This window comes from Egretta garzetta, unplaced genomic scaffold (genome assembly GCF_000687185.1).
Source record: "Egretta garzetta isolate BGI_Z169 unplaced genomic scaffold, ASM68718v1 scaffold514, whole genome shotgun sequence".
Taxonomy (NCBI): domain Eukaryota; kingdom Metazoa; phylum Chordata; class Aves; order Pelecaniformes; family Ardeidae; genus Egretta; species Egretta garzetta.
This window is the reverse complement of record NW_009259483.1, coordinates 324,231-336,465: the sequence shown is the minus strand read 5'-3', so window position 1 is coordinate 336,465 and position 12,235 is coordinate 324,231. Positions and strand designations below refer to the sequence as shown.

Sequence of the window (12,235 nt, the reverse complement as noted above, 5' to 3'; positions counted from 1 at the left end):
AAGAAATAGATGCATCCTCTGGCGTGGGGGATGCACTCGCAAACTCTAGTCAGAGGAACCATATAAATAACACGAGGGAAAGTCAGGGTGGCCCTATGTCAGGCACTGGAATGGGCTGCCCAGGGAAGTGGTCGAGTCCCCATCCCTGGAGGTATTTAAAATAAGGATAGACGAGGTGCTTAGGGACATGGTTTAGTGATGAGAGGGCAGTGCTAGGTTAATGGTTGGACTTGATGATCTTAAAGGTCTTTTCCAACCTAAACGATTCTATCATTCTATGATTCTATGTTAAGATACAACATTTTTCACATGCCCATTCAACTAGTCCCTTCCAGGAAGACTTCATTAAAGATTGCATAATATTTATTGCTTGTGTTGTTCAAGTTTTGCTATTACATAAAGGCAAATAAAACTTGGCAGGCGGATGGGGGTCTGATAAGACAGATAATTACGAGTGTTTTCGAAGAAGAACAAACCCCCACGAGGGAATCAGTTTCAGTCTCAGCCATATCTATACATTTGTGTTGGAAAAAGTTTTCTACCTCTCCCTCTGGTACATAATTGTACATAATTGTACATAATTCTACAATGAACTTATAGCTGAAGAAATAATTAAAAAATTGTTAAGTTCAGGAGAAAAATTCTAGGGCAAAAAAAAAAAGTTAAGGAACCAATCTACTGAAAGTGCAGCAGCCACAGAATTACTCCTGGAAAACTCTTCTGCCCCTTCTGCCATGCCAGCATGTCCTGCTTGCCCTGGGTCATTGAGACCTGGGGCAATACCTTCCCAACCCTTACATACTGGTTTGTTGTTCCTAGAGCTAAACTGAAACATCCAGATCGATGACCGAATAAATCCCTGCCATCTTCCACACCCTTCATAAACATTGGCCTTCATAAGCAGCACCCTTCAAAGAGCTCTGCAAACTCATTGCGAGCAGTGAAATCAAGGCAGAGCCCCTTTAGCACAGCCAAATCCTCAACCAGTGTCTTTCTTCAGAAATAATACAGCACCTATAGGCACAGTCATCACCTCTGCGTGCCTTTGCCATGGACATACAGAGCTCATTTGTTGTGCTAACGTGCATGCATATTGGGGTCCCAAGTCCTGGTCCATCTGAAGGCAGGCACCTACAGCCTTTTCATCAACTCCAGCAGGACTCATTTTTTCCTGGAAAATGTGCTGCTTCTGCTTCTTAAGGAGCATCCCAGTAATTCAGACAGACACCCATAGAGGAAAGATTTCCTTCCCCTGAGGACCAGATTCTCAGCTCCTAAATGAGTGCTCCGGGCACCATGTTACAGACTGGAGAGCAAACATTTACCGTACTGCAACCTCGCTGCCCGGGAGCCACATGGCGACCTGAACTCCCAGCTTTGCGTCAAAGACCTCTTTAAGCTTAATACTTAAAAAAGGAAACCTCTGGGACTGAGCTCCTCGGAGGAGATAGGATGAAGAAGGCTCATTTTTGAAGCCCAACTATGCATAGGCGAGAGATTTCAGTTGTCCAAGTCTGCTCTGCCTGCTTCAGAGGGGGGTAATTCTGGGTCTGCAGGGAGGCACCGCTCCGCTTACCTGAGTAGTGTGAAAGCAAAGCATCAGAGGACTCCATCATTTAGGCACCCCTGGGGTTAGGTAGCTGCTAAACGACGCTTGGCAGGATTGGAAAGTTTTTCATACTGAAGGCATCGTTTCCTGTGTCAGGTATCTGAGCCCCTTCATGAGCTTGGCCCTGTTTTGAACCGGCCCGTGGATGCGAACCCAGCTGGATGTGCGCCTCTTCGGCCACTGCTGTGTTACTCACCCATTGTTCTTCATGAATGTGCAGGAAATAATTATGCCGATAAGCTTCACATTATCTCAATTATCAAAAGTGTGCAATGATTTGTTTCCATATACCAACCTGTTTGAATCAAATCAGATTTTTTTTTTTTTTTTAAGTCAGGCTTTACAGGATCGGTTGGGGAGTGGTAAGAGCCCAAGTTTGCACTCTCAAGTTATTTGTTTTCTTTTTCGAGCACTTATTTTGGAAAAATTTAGCGGTGAGTTTCTATGCTGCCCTCCCAGATGAATTATAGCTCGCCGCAGTCACCCAACTACTTAATTCTTTGTAATATCTGAGAGGAAATTACATTCTTTATCTTTGAATATATGATTAAAAAAACCAGATTGTAGCCGATAAAACCAGTTCTCTGCTCGCCTTTAATCATAATGCTCCCAGGACAACAATGCAGATCATTCACTGGCATGTTCTCCTACCTACATCCTAAACAAAAGTGGTTATTCATATAAACAGTGTCTTTTTATAGATCTTCAAAAGGAAGACATGGAAACCTTTGCGGCAAAGCAGTGAAACAACAACTAAAAGAGACAATGCAATAATTCTCCTAACACATTTTAAGTGCTGGGGCCACTATTGAAGAATTGCAGGATGCTCAACTACCTATTGTCAAAATGGGACATGTAACGTCTTTCAGCCAGTTTGCTATTTAATGGGAAGCTGTCTTCACATACGCTTGGTGGTAATTTATGCTGCCTTCTCCCCATTGAAGGCAGCACCTGTATTTGACAACCTCCATGTAGGAGAAGTTTCGTGGGTTTTTAATTTCTTATGTTTCCATCCACAAGCTGAGCTTTTTCCTTGTACTTTATGGGAGAGACTCACTTTGCAGAAGACATTTCCCGACTACTTCTTTTCTTACCCTTAAAGACTTATTTATTTTTAAACATACTACAGGAATTACGGCTCAACAGGTTGTCAAGGATGGTCACAAATCTTTGCAATTTATTCTTGAAGACTTTTCAAGTGGGTGTTTTATTCTGTGTAATTAGGCAGTACAATAATTAAGGGCAATAATGACATGCTAAGGGAACTGATGTGATATAAAGAAGGCTAAAAAGAAGCCCTCATGACTATGAGGCCATCTTCTTCATCGAGCTGCTTTTACGAGAGACGAGTGGTTGATTTCAAACACTTTCCCTGCCTTGTCATAGAAGAGCCTGCCCAGCTGGTTAGCTGTGCTAAAATCATAGCCACCCCACGACTGAATTATTTTCGCATTACGATGGTGTCTCCTGTAAATGCTCAGGTGCTTTCCCAAGTTTTTTTCCCCCCCGACTCATTATTTCCAAAGGAAGAAGACAAGCCCCATTTTGCTGCCACTTCTACCGGCAGAAACACATCCCCCTCCGGGACCACAGGCGCACGCTTAGGGAAGGCATCACCGAGATTATTAGAGCAGCGCGGCATCAGCTATTTTAGAAACACCACTGTAAGTGTATAACTACAGCTCCTGCTTCAAGCAGTGGCCGACACGGCGGGGTCCAAGCCTCGCGCAGCGTGAGCTATTGCAGCTTCACCCCCAGCCCACGGGCGCCGCTGTGACGCGTGGCAGCCACCGCACTGCACGGCCATGGACCGCGCAGCAGATGCAGGAGACCTCAGCTGCATGCTCCTTCGGACTCGATATAAGCCACTGGGCAACCAGGAGTCAGTGACTTCTTGGGACAGCGCCCCCCAACCCCTTTTTTTATTTGTTTAATCCCTGGGCTGATTCTTTTCTCGTGAAACATGAAACTCAGGAATCGATTTCGCCAGTGTGGCGTAAAACCATACCACTGCGAGTACTGCTTTACTCACCCAGTAACCACTGGGACTACCTGAGGTGAAAATCAGTTTATCAGAACCTAGCCCTTAATGTGGAAGGCAAATAGAAAATCAGCCTATGAAACATGAGACCCAAAATTGATAAGAAATAGTTTCTTGGTCACCAATTAAAAAAAAAAAAAAAAAAAAGCAAACCAAACAAACCGACCAGTGAACTATATCCATTTGCCAGGATCTGAATCTCTTTACAGAGGAAAAGAGGAGGGGAAAAAAATGTGCTAATACAAAAGAAGAACAAAACTGAAAGCGAACAGGGAAATCACAGTTTTGAATGTTATTAATCAAGGAAAGCTGCTTAAGCACATAAGAGAACTAGGTCTCTCCCCATTCCCATGGTAAAATTGTACTCATTTCCAGAGGTGTTAGCAAGCGAGTTGGGGTTTTGTGTGGTGGGTTTGGGTTTGTTTTGTTTTTTTTTTAAATTGTGCACTTTTGGCATATACATGGTGGTAAAGACGGATGGGACTGTGCTGACGTGCAGTATGAGAAGGAAGAAGAGCAGCGTGTTAAGAAAACTGCTGTGACACAAGGAAAAAGGCACAGCCATCGTTATTACAAGGTCACAGTTTGGCCACCTCTGCAGAGCCTTGTATCAAAAATAGTTGTTCACTAAGCATTTTGCTTCTATCCATTTCTTTCCTACTGTTAGTATTGCTGTTTTCCCCCCTCTGATTTACACCTCTGCTTAGAGCAAGCATTCTTTCCCATGGTAAGAACACAAACACAAGGAAGAGAAAAATACATAATATGAGTCACAACCATTGCCAGCCTCAAATATTTATTCTTCCTTCAGGCATTGATTAAGCTACCATATAGAACACTGTGCCACCTCCTGTAAAGTTTTTTTAAATCTGTCTCGTACCCTATTCCATTTCTTTTTTCTTTTTTTGGATGCTTATTATTAGGAGAATCTCTCCCAGGCTGCTAGCATTAGGACACATCATCTCACCTTTTTTTAAGAAATCTCATACACGTCTGCATTCTTTTTCACCCCTCTAGCCCTTAATTTAAAGAGCTCGATTTGACACTGATTCCTCCCTGAAGTAGCACATTTTTTATTTGTAGATTTGCATGAGTTTTCTGTCTTCACCCACTAGAAGGCCCTCCACAGAGTCTGCGGGACTGTCCTCCAACCCCGACCAAAGTTTTGTTCTAACAGATGCAATGGACTCCGGCTCCCCACAGGGAGCATATGCATTACCTAATCCACATAAACTACCAAAAAAATTATTTGGGCTGACATTAAAACATTCTTGCTGCTATGTTAATTTATTAAAAAGGAAAAAAAAAACCAAACCAAAACCCAAAAAACCACCCTTCTCCAAAATTGTTGACTATTCAGAACTGGTCTTGTTCTATGAACTTGCTTTGCCTTCTGCCATCTTCTAGAAGAAAGCCAGGAAAAAAAGGACTGATCAAGGACTCTATTACTTACACAAAACTTAAACACATGCCAGCATTTGTAAACACGTATTGTCTGTTTCTACTTGTTCTGGAAGTGTAGAGAATAATTTTACTAATGGTTAAGTTTGGCTTTTGTCCAGGGATAGGACTAGATGCCTCACAAAAGTATAGTCTTTGATATATAGCCAAGTCTTAGAATATATAGCCTAGCTATTGTAACAAGCAGTCTCCGCACCATCACTTCTCAGAGAGGCACAGCCAAAGCTCTAGGGAAGAAGAGGGCACCTCCTAAAGCACAGTGTTTTAAGAGTAACCTGTGTCCTCCATGGCTCCCAGTATGTGCATTGCATGGCTTCTCATGTTTTGTTTATTGAAGTCCACCAGTCACCAGAAAAGAGATGGGCAATGCAACTAAAGGGGGGGAAAAAAAAATCCAACCAAGATGAAAGATGCCAGACAGACTAGTAGTAGATGAGAGCCTGTGCTTCCAATGCTGCTGACCACTTGACAACAGTTTGCAGTAAAGGGGCCTGAGAAGACAAAGTAGTCATAGGCTCCCTGCAGAGAGCTACTGAAATCATCACAGAGCTGGCCAGAGCCCTAAGGTCCACCGATCCATCTCCTTAAACTTCTAGCCATTTAGATCCCTCCTAGAGGAACAGAAGGAGGAAAAGAAGTGAAAGGCCAGAGGCAGATACTGCATACCTTCAGGGTTCCTAAATCGATTTACTGGATGGGATAATCCCAAAGAAGCCTCCCATATTGTAAGAAATGGCGTCAACATCGTTTCCAGCTCCACTCAGCCAAAAACGGTTCCTTCACAATAACAGCTATGCTTCCCCTCACCCTGAGACTTCTCGACCCCAGGGGGTGAAGTCTGAAAAAAAGACTTTGCACCCCTGAGTATGACCTGCACTCAGATAAACAAGCAAGACAAGGGAAGGAGAGAGGGGGAAATATAGGAAGTGTGGGGGAGTAAAAGGATAAGTAATAAGAGAATAAGGTGAGAAAAAGAATTAAAATAAACTCAGTTGGACAGTTTGGAATAATCTCCTTTTACTCTGAGTGGTCCATCACTGACTCTGTGGTAGCTGTGAAGGAACTGGGCGGTAGGACCTACTTCAGCTGATGAATTACGCAGAAGTCTGTCCAAAGGCTGAATTAGGCAAAGGGTACAGTGAGAGGCTCGATTCCACCTCTCCTCTCTGGGAGTGGGGAACAGAAAAATGAGGCAGCAACAGGGCTGGAAGAGATTGATCAAAGGTCCCGAGTGAGTCAGTGGCCAAGTCTACATCTCCTTTCCCTGTTCCCTGAAAGCGAGACTGCTGTTTCCTTATCTGACTTTAGAGGACATCCAAATGCAATTAAAACACAAAGACCTCAACCTATTTCTGGAAAGGACAGTTCTAAGAACTGGCAGTAAACGTAACTCATTTACAGCAACTAATACATTTGTTGCCAATTGCCTTATAATCTTTTCTAATCGATAGCTCTGAAGCGAAGCAAGATTGCAGGACAGGGCTCACGCTGTACAGGGGGCCTATGGCTTTTAAAAATATGCACACACAGACTCAGCCCCGTACTAACTGCATTTCTGGGGTACACGTCGAAACAATTCACACCAAAGATGAAGGACCGTCTTGGCATTAGAAGAGTGCCTGGGACTCAGGAGACTGAGGCTCACTTCCCGACTCTTGTTCAGAGTCGGTCATCTTAGGTGACTCTGCCCAAAATCACGCGATTGCCTTGTAACTCCAGCATGCCTCCATACAGCAAGGATAACCACAATTCTCCCCTACCTCTCTGGGACTGCTGCATGATCGCACTCTCCAAAAAACTGAACAGCAGCAACGGTGTGGGGTATTTTGGCTGCACAGGCAACAGATGATACATCCAGGTGGTCAGACAGCAATGGTAGACCCTCACCCTGCAAGAGGGAATGCCAACAGCCTTTCCCTGCTCTTCCTTCAGGATTCATTGATGGTAGCTCCCACGCCAGTGCCAGCTTACACATGGGCAAGAACGTTTGCCTGCAAGGCAAGCACCAGCTCCCTGCAGGGGGGTTGGACTAGATGACCTCTAGGGGTCCCTTCCAACCCAAAACATTCTATGATTCTATGAAAACGGTGATGGGCCAGATAAACAGCCTCGGGTGACCAGCTGCTCCACGTCAAGGCATATTATAGATCACTTTCAACTGCCCTAGCAAACGCACACAAAAACACATTTATATCCACACAAGCAAGAAGCGATGTGCCTCTGCTTATCCCTGCAAATGGAAAACAGCACCTCTCTTTCAAACATGAGCAAGCTCCTAGGGATAACCTTTCCCAAATAAACAACCTGCTCTGCTCCAAGAGGGATTTTATAAAGAACAGAGATTACAATAGGCTTAATCACGATTAAACACTGATCTGGCTCAATCTACTCAAAAGCAGACAAAAGATAAATAAAAACCTCCAGCAGATGCATTTCATACTGGAAATTCTGGAACCTCAATTGACGTCATACTTTTTATGTTCAGATAATATCTGGAGGAAACAGTACACTGGATCAAGAAAACAAAAGCAAATTTTTAGTTAAAATTCTCCATGCCCTGTGCAGAAAGGAAAAGGCTACAGCAGGGAACGCACAGCGCAGCTCAGCATTTTACAAACCCCTTTTTGACTGTAGCTGAAATTGCACTATTAGAGCAATGCCACTAGAAAGAAACAAGCACTCCCTTTTGTCCTCACCTCCTGGGTCCTACCCTGTAAAAGCGGGCAACATCGGTCATTGCACTTCCCCTCAGACAAAAGCTGCTTCTGATCGATGACGGGGGGGTTCATTTTCTTTTGCTAAACCAAATCCACCTCCTCAGCGTCACCCCAGTTGCGGCACATCGATTCCTCAGGCACAGTAGGAAAATTCTGCGTGATGGGAAGCGGTTGCATCCAGCGAGCATCTCGCAAATACAGACACCTGGTCTTTCCTACAGGTGAGGAAACCCAGCAAACAGATTCCCCATCACCGGAGGTGACTCCAGCCACTTGTACTGCTGAGGGGGGTGGAAAAAGTAAAAAAATGAGCACAGATCCTAGGGATTGCTTGCTTACAGTGCTAAGCTTCCCATTTTATTCAACAGGATAAAGATCATCTCTTTGAGGAAAGAGAAATGGCTCTTCATATGAGGGGAAAAAAAAATTCTCGCTGGAGGAGAAGGCTGATCAGAGTTTTCTCATTCTATCATCTCAACTCTTCGTGGCCACACCAGCAGAAATGCCTGACAGATGACCACCTAACGTCTGGCCAGCAGACAGAAGAGATCCCTTGCTGTCCTAAGACGACCAGAAGCTACATCTCCTGGGTGCCTAGCTAATGTATCCTGTGCTTCACAGCTACAGGACCTCTCCTTCCGAACACCAGGTGAAAGATTTTTCAATCCCTTTTGCTTTGTGACCTCCAAAACTTCTCCAGTGAAGGTGAAAATCTCCATACAGCTTACTGATAATTACTTTGTTCTTCTGGCTTTCTTTCTACTGACCTCTCAGACATAGCTCACAGTGCATAAATTTGCCATCACTGGTACAGACAGACCTTGATGGTGAAACCTATGTTACTTGTCCTGATTTTCAAGCTGCAAGTTACCGACTTCAAGAACATCAGCCCTGAACAAAATCACAATTCTCACCCCAACTCCTACCATGCTGCAGCCCACCCCGCGTATCTCTCATGTCGGTCTAGATAGATCACTTCCAACTTCAGGCAGAGCCAGCATCACTTTGCAGGTCACTCCACACTTGCACAAACTGCTGAATGAGAGTTACGTGATTTGCGTCTCCTCGGGGAGAAGCCAACAAACTGCTCCGTCTTTGGAGTCAAGTGGACGGTCTTTGCTCATCCCCCGTAGCAGCAGATGCACTTGCTTATTAACAGACAAATAAAACTAACGGGTTACTCTTGCTTATTCCCAAATCAGTCTTACTTTATAAAGAGCTGTCAGGGGTTACTAAATACAACATTGTTGTACAGATTATTTAACTTTCCTCAGTAACCTGCCTCTGAAGGAGAAATGAGTTCAAGAGCCCGTGTTAACACCTGAAGGTGCAGGGGGGGAACATTTGAGAGAATGCAAAGAATATTTTTATTTTTCTTACAATATGGATGACTCTTCCTGCGCATCCTACTGGCATCGAGCACCAACGAGAACAATCGTTTTGGCATACTTGTTGCCTGTGGAAAAGGACTATGGGTTTAAAGGCTAAAACAGCAACCAGTGTGAACTGTCACCTGGCTAGGCAGTTCAATCTGCTAATTACTTAACCAGATTTATTTTTAAACTATAAAAACACCATGTTCCTCCGGAGAACTATTTTTTTCCCTTCCCCAAATAAAAACACTTAACACTTGCCAAGTGGAGTTCTTCATCTGCAATTAAGGACTTGCCAAAATTAGACTGAGTAAAGTACTCAAAACCATGCTGGGGCAAGAGTGTCCCTGGGGGTCTCTCCCGGAGCTGCGCTTCTGGAAGAGGAAGAGATGCTTCATACAGGACACGGCGCCAGCAAACCCGCTTGCCCGAGATACTTCTGTCTAAAGCTTGAGTGGCCTTGAACCCTTGCAGGGGATGAGGCTGTCGTGGCTGCAAGCCCCCGCTTGGCACCTCGCGGCCGGTGCTCGTTACTGGCCCCGGCAGACGGCAGCAGCACTTCTGGAGCACGGGCACGCCAGCAACGCTACCCCACAGCAGCCGGGGCAAGCTCAGCGAGGAGGCAGGGGGAAGCCAACAGATCGATTCGAAGGGTCAGGGTGGAACAAGATGCAGGTAAGCACGTGCTTAGCTTTACGCCGCCGGTGAGACTGCTCACGTGGAGTACGCGCTGGAACGGGTCTGATGCGCTCTGGCCGAAACAAACACAAACAAGCCCGTCTCTGACCCAGAATCTTCTCCAGACTCTTGTTCTTCTTAGGTGACCTGGTCCTGTTTCACCAGGATAAATTATTATTTTCCCATTCCTCTTAATGACAGCAAGTGTGGCTCTGGGGTCCAGCTCCACCAGCAGCACTCCCCCTTCTGCAGTGCTTGCAGATGCCCCTGGCATCCCAGAGAAAGAAACCAGCAGCCAAGCAGCATCCAGGGGTCAGAGAAGCTTGTCCTGAGCCAGGACGAGCTGTAATTAAACCCAGCCAATCATCCCTTCTGTCTCGGCCAGCCCAGGCATAAATGCAGCCAAGTGTGGCAGATCTTTGGCTTAAAGGGTGATTTTGGCCAAATTTACTAAGATATTAGGGTTTAGGAAATTAAAGAAAGAGTCTCTGCATGACACAAAGCTTCTCATGGCGCTTCTCTTTTCAGTGGCCAAGGTGGGAAAAACATTTAAAGGTAATAAAGTATCTGAGATAGTCAGAATGGCATTAAAGCCTTTTGCTGTAAGCAATCGGTAAAGAACTGATGTGCAGCTCTCGAAGCACAGCAGCACTCCACTACACGAGGGCAAAGCTCCCCGCGACGTACCCGCAGGGGGTTGCCACCTTCTCAAGACCCCAGCGGTGCAAGTAGGTTCTCCCAGCCTGCTGCTTCACGTGGTGCCTCGCCTCCCAGACCATCAGCCCATTTCAAAAAGGTGAAAAAAGGTGATGGTAAACTGCGTTTTGCTGTGCCAGATGATTTTTGGATACTGTCGCAAGGCCGTGGTTCTCAAGAGACTCACTACACACGCGCCTGACTTCAACGTGGTTTGGTTTAATGGAGGTAGCCCGCAGCAGGAGTACCACTGCGTGCCCCTAAGTCCTTTCAGGGGGCGCTGCTGTTCACCAGCGTGCTTCTACTCACTCTGGGTTTCCATGCAAGAATCAAAAATACATAGTACTTCCAAAGCTGAGTGCTGAATTTTAGAAATAATAAGGTTGCAAAAGTTCAAAACCGTCTATGACAGACTAGAAAGTGTCTGTAGGAAAAACACTTTTAGGTTATTATGTCCATAGCTATCTTAAATGAAACTTCCCTTCAAAACCCAGAAAAATCAATCTTGCAACGAATATTAAAATATTATCATTTAATAATATTCTGTATTCCTGCAATATAATGCAGATAAATAATGATTTACGAATACAAACCTCAGCACGTGTTCTCGAAACCTGACTCTGCGAGCAGGCAGGACAAGGGATTTTGTTCTAGCCTGCTTTTTTTTTTTTTCCCCTCCTGTGTTCAAAAAATAAAGACAGCAAATTTCTTTGAACTTACATAATTCCACACTGTTATTTTCCAGAGGGCTAAACTGGCCTTTTAAATTCTTTAAGCTTGGCATTGTATGAAAGCAGATATCAAATATTCAGAGCACTCGATTTAGCTCAGGATCATTTTTCCGAGGCTGAGCCTTTCTGAGGAGCTTCCTGCAGAGCTCCAGACAATGCCTCCAGCAGCCATTCCCACCAGGCTGGGGTCACTCGCCCTTGCCAAGCCGTGTTTTAGGAGGCGTTGGGCCAAAGGGAGGTGCAGGCCCGACAGAAAGGTGAGAAGCACAGAGGGTGTGAGGTGCCAGAGAAGCCGGCTGCTGTGAACAACTACAGTTTGTGAATATTAACCTGCTTTGCACAACGAGTGGTTGGGGATCGTGTCTTCTTCACATGCAAAAAACCCTACACTATCACCTGCTTCTGGCCCTCTGTCACTGCCTTTTTACAAAATCCACTTCTTTGGGTCAAAACCTGAGTTCACCAAAGCCAATGAAGAGATGCCCCTCTTGAAGTAACTGGGTTGTCCGTAGGACCTCTGCGAAACGCCATCTCCAGCCAGTGGCAAAGCACAAGGCTGAAGCACCCGCTGCTGCTGCTGCTGGATTTCATTTTCCCCAGGACTTGCCAGCAGATGTAGCCACGGCTGCCTGGCTTCCACACACTGCTGCGGGACCTTCTCCTTCAGGCAGGATGTGCTCCAGGCAGGAGAAGGTTTCCTACTTCTCCTTCCCTGAGCCTTGCCAGCTCACTTGTAGGTACAGAGGGGCTGCTTGGCTCGGCAGCAGCTCAGTCCCTGCCATAAGGAAAAACTGAACCCACTTGTTTTCTTTGAACCCTACCAAGTCTCTCCTATTTCCATGCTGCCTCCTGGCTGGCTCCTTGATCATCTAGATGAAGGAGCTGGTGCAGAAAGCATTTGCAAACCCCACCATCTCTGGGAGAGTCGA

General features: G+C 45.4%; 1 protein-coding gene across 1 annotated transcript in view; it reads right to left on the bottom strand.

Moving 5' to 3' along the window:
* Positions 1–12,235, bottom strand: part of EEPD1 (endonuclease/exonuclease/phosphatase family domain containing 1) — a gene marked incomplete at its 5' end in the record, with an annotated part of 69,066 nt that overhangs the window by 19,838 nt on the left and 36,993 nt on the right. The gene's annotated exons all lie outside the window — the stretch shown is intronic.